Source organism: Engraulis encrasicolus, chromosome 21 (assembly GCF_034702125.1).
Source record: "Engraulis encrasicolus isolate BLACKSEA-1 chromosome 21, IST_EnEncr_1.0, whole genome shotgun sequence".
In the NCBI taxonomy this organism is placed as follows: Eukaryota; Metazoa; Chordata; class Actinopteri; order Clupeiformes; family Engraulidae; genus Engraulis; species Engraulis encrasicolus.
In genome coordinates this window covers 9326121-9331120 of record NC_085877.1, presented here as the reverse complement: position 1 = coordinate 9331120, position 5000 = coordinate 9326121, and the positions used below count along the sequence as shown (strand labels likewise).

Genomic DNA, 5000 nt, shown 5'->3' with positions numbered 1-5000 from the left:
CTTTAAACATCTAAGATTCCATTCAAGTTGACATCGGAGAACTGTTGTGATTTCTGTCCAAAGTGTCACGTTTTGACAGTAACTAGCTCCAATCCAGGATCCAGATTTTTACACCAAACTAAACCAGGTTCTTTTTCCCATAACCCCCATGGAATAATATGGAACACCATGTCTACACCACATTCTTTATTCCAAATATCCCTTGGAGAACAGCTAGCTGGATTTTCAACTCAGCAGATTGGGTATCGCACCCTCTGAACACCTATCCCCCTTTCCAATCTCCCATGCAGCACGAATGTCCACCACATTGTCAAAAACCATGTTTTGGTTCTAACAGTAATTGTTTTAACATTTTCCTTATTCCAACCGCACCTGGAACAAAAGTGGACACCATGTGGACCAAACGCTAGCAAATTACTCACCAAAAGCTACCTCCACATTCTATCCAAGAGACTCAAATCCACTCTTCATAAAACATCTTTCTTCAGTCCAAATTCCACTGGGGCAATTTTGGACACTATCCAAAAACCATGTTCCTTGGTCCAATTGTCCCGTGGAGAAAATAAGGTTCGCCATAAATCCAAGTTACTGGGATAGTCCACTCCAAACTCAAGCCAAAAGACTCAATACCATTTTACATAAAACCTAAATGCAATAGCTCCTGGGGCAAACCTGGACACTTTGCCAACCATGTTAAAACCCACATTCTTTGTTTCAAATGGTCCCTTGGAGAATATAGCTTGGTGTAGATCCACATCAACGCGATACTCTACTCAACTCTGTTCAAACCCATAGATGCAATTCCACATCATTTGTAACATGCAGTATGTTCCAACTACCCCTAGAGCAAGAATGGACAGTGTACTGTTTACAGAACAACAGAAGTGGTCTGTACACAGGGTATTATCTCCAAGAAATATGCTTTATATGACAAACGGCCTGAGTAATATCCCTCTGGTGGATTGAAATGTCTCTTAGAGAAAGTATATATTTTTGGAGCTAATACCCACTCTCCTACATTTTCTACCACCATTGTCTGGCACCTGTGGATTACTGTTTTTCTGGATGCCTGCACCCTAACCTCCAAACAAAACAACTGAACTCAGGGCTGGACTGGTAATCTGGCACACAGGGCATTTTCCCGGTGGGCCGGAAGTCCCCAAGGGCCGATACTGTTGTTGTGGTGGCTGTTTTCCTGGGGATTGGCCTACAATTTAGAGAATGAGGTCCTTTGTTCCATAGTCAATTTAGATAGTGGATTCAGCCAGTGAAGATATAACATGACAATGGCCAGTATATGTGTTGTGGGGCCTGTCTATGCCAAAAAAGGCCCGGGCTATTTTTCGGTCCCAGTCCATCCCTGACTGAACTCAACTCAAACCCATAGACTCAATGCCACACACACAGTCTGTAACATGCCCCTCACACCAACTGCCCCTAGAGCAAAACCGGACACTGACAGTTTTAACAACCATGTTTTAAGACATGATGGTGCATTGGAGAATTTAAATGTGTCCCTGTAGACCAAAATCACACCAGTCAAAAGTCCTGGACAGACACTCAATACTGCACTTTGTAAACCATGTAGGCCTACTGTGTTCCAACTGTCTCTTGGATGACATGGGCAGTGTTTGGTCTTTAGAAAAGAAATCCCCTCAGTCTCCATGTTCTAGAGCAGTGGTTCTCAACCTTTTTTGAACAAACGCCCCCTTGATCTCATCATCAGCTCCCCCTGGTAGGCTGTAGAGCCCCCACTGAGAAGCACAGTTCTAGAGCAAGATAGTGATTCTCTCTCTCTGTCTCTCTCTCTCTGTCTCTCTCTATCTCTCTCTGTCTCTCTCACACTCTCTCTCTCTATCTCTCTCAACAACCGTAAAAGACATCCCTTTATTCATTTGAGCTATGATATCCAAAACATCATCTGAGATGCAAACTCTCTTCATTTCCAACAAGTAGGTCATAGAGTGCTGTTATGGCCTACATCACGACCTACTGTATGATGGTCACATTAAGTCATATAGGCAGTATAACACATTATGTATCATGTGACTCACATCTCATATGATGAGGTCCTCCCATGACCCATTTTATCCTCATTATTCCACATAACCAGTTTATTGTTTCTATCCAAGTGAAGGTGAGGTAATTTATTACCATCCCTAGGGGGGCAATTAGCTGCAAAACCATCATTAAAACATAACAAACAAACAAACACAAACAATAAACAAGTCTCACACATTAAAACACATCTGATCCTCATTTTCAATAAAGTGGGTACCACAGCCCATCTCAACTGTACCCCCTAAATAAATACCGTACAAACTTGAGAAGCATAAACTTATGAATGCATAAATACAAACCAAATGTTAAGGTCAAGGCTGTTTATGTTAGAAAGGAAATTGCTTATTATTGCATGCTATATAATTGTGTGCAGTAGAGTGGGAAAGACAGACCTAACTTCAGCCATATTAACAATATGCTATATACAGTATTTCCTATATGGTGTGGTGTAATGGGTTTGGAAAGGAGAGATCTGATTCCGTTCGTATGCCTTTGAGTTCACACGGAGTGCAACTGAACTGCACATGGGTCAATGACGTTGTAGTAGTAGCACACGTCAGGGTGGTGCAACCACAGCTAAGTTTGCGGTCCAATTTACGTGCACAAAGAGTTATTTATTTCACTTTCGAAGCTGAGCGTGCCCATTACTGCAACCACAGCTGAGGCCACTATTGTATGGATTTTCCGTTGTGTGGATTATCTAACAAACATATTCATTGCAGTACATTAATTAGCAATTGTTACCTTGAGGTAGCCTTGAATGAAGAGGAGACAAGACAAGACAAGACAAGACAAGACAAGACAAGACAAGACAAGACAAGACAAGACAAGAGGGAAGTATGGACTTCCTTCCACCTTACTTATATGACTGGGTTCATACAGGGTGACCTATTGCATAGATGCACATGTTGCCTGGAGGTAGCCTTGTATAGGGTTACACTGTTGTTGTTGTTGTTAGCCATCCAATGGCATGGTACGTATAATGCGGGTGGAAAAGAAAGATGAAGAGTGAAGAAAAGAAGGGAGAAGGGAAATAAAACATGGACTCCATTCCACCACATTCATATGACTCTGTTTGTCTCTGAGTGCAATATGGATTCAGACGTTGCCTTGAGGTAGCCTGGAATTGGAGCTATGATGTTGTTGTTGTTCCCCATCCAATGGCATGGTGCAATACGGGTGGGAAAGACAGATGAAGAGCGAGAACGGAGAGGAGGGATAGAATGAACATGGACTCCGCTCAGGGCTGAACTGTCACAGAAAAAAACAGCCCGGCAGTTTTTCCGTCTTACACCAGCCCCTCACACAGCCCCCTTGCTAATTTACGATATTATAGATCAGTCCACTGTCTATATCAGTGATTCTCAAAGTGTGGTCCGGGGACCACTAGTGGTCCATGACAGAGCTCAGGTGGTCCGCGAGGGGATTTCTATTTTACCAAGACAAGCTAGGAGTAAGCTATATTTGTAACATTATTACAAAGCTAAACATAGCATTTTCATTACAATAAGACAGGCGGTCCCTGAACATATTTGGGGGGACAAAGTGGTCCTCGGTCTGAAAAAGTTTGAGAAACACTGGTCTATATTAAAGACAGACCCATAGGCCGCCCCATCTAAATTGAGGGCTGATCCCTAGGGAAAAAACAAACACACTAACAAACAAACAAAGAACCACTGCAGCTGCCGCTGAGGACTGTCTGCCCACCGGGAAAATGCCCTGTATGCCACATTACCAGTCCAGTCCGAACTCCACTCCATTGATATAGTGATGGCTGAGTTCACACAGGGTGCAAACGTAAATGTACAAGTTGCCTTGAGGCGGCCTTGAATACAACACCTCTGTTGTTGATACACTTCCAGGATCCAGCTTTTAGCCTCTCTCTCCCTCCCCCCTCTCTCTCTCTCTCTCTCTCTCTCTCTCTCTCTCTCTCTCTCCCTCTCATCCAGATTTCAGTCCCTCTGCTTGTGCTTTCGCAAGATTTATGCCTCCAAGCTAATTATAAGAGCTGGCAACAGGAAGTGATCGAATGCGAATGGCGAATGGCTTGTAATTTTGCTTCCCTCAGTGTGGATGTTTGTGTCTCTCCATAGGTGTCCAACACTAACCATTAGCGCAATTTGTCTTTCTCTTTCATTTTGTTTCTTTATTTCTTTCTTCTGCTCTTTCTCTTTATTCCTTTGTCTATTTCTGATTCTCTGACTGTTTCTTTATTTCTCTGTCTCTCTCTTTCTTGCTCGCTTTCTCTCTCTCCCTGTATAACTTTCAGACATCACACTTTGCATCTTTGTTTGCAGGTTTATTTGATATCTCCATAGGTGGCCAAAACTAACCATTAGTGTGATTGTTCTATCTCTATCTGCCTGGGTGTCCATGTCTGGATATTGTTCTCTCTCTCTCTCTCTCTCTCTCTCTCTCTCTCTCTCTCTCTCTCTCTCTCTCTCTCTCTCTCTCTCTCTCTCTCTCTGTCTCTCTCTCTCTCTCTCGCCACCGTTCTGCCTCACCGCCTCTCGACCCTGCCTGCGTTGTGTTTGCACTATAGCCTTATTTCTAGTTGCCTCATTTCCGTTGCCTGATTGTGTGGTGTTTCAAGTGCTGTGAACCCTGTGGACTCTACCTGATATATCGGACCGCCTGCTTTAGTGGTGAGCACTTGCCCAGTCCTTCACACAATCATACACACACACATGAATATGCACGCGCACACACGCACACGAACACACACACACACACACACACACACACACACACACACACACACACACACACACACACACACACAAACACACACACACCCACACACCCACACACACACACACACACACACACACACACACACACACACACACACAATTGTTATTGGAATCACCTTCACATAAAGTACACTCGCCCTTCCTCTTCACCTCTCCTTTTCTCTTTCCCCAGTTGTTCTCCCTATT

The 5000-nt window shown here is 43.6% G+C and overlaps 1 protein-coding gene across 1 annotated transcript in view; it reads right to left on the bottom strand.

Moving 5' to 3' along the window:
- The window catches only part of LOC134438057 (collagen alpha-1(XXV) chain-like), a 429488-nt gene that overhangs the window by 159578 nt on the left and 264910 nt on the right, over positions 1-5000 (bottom strand). The window lies entirely within an intron of this gene.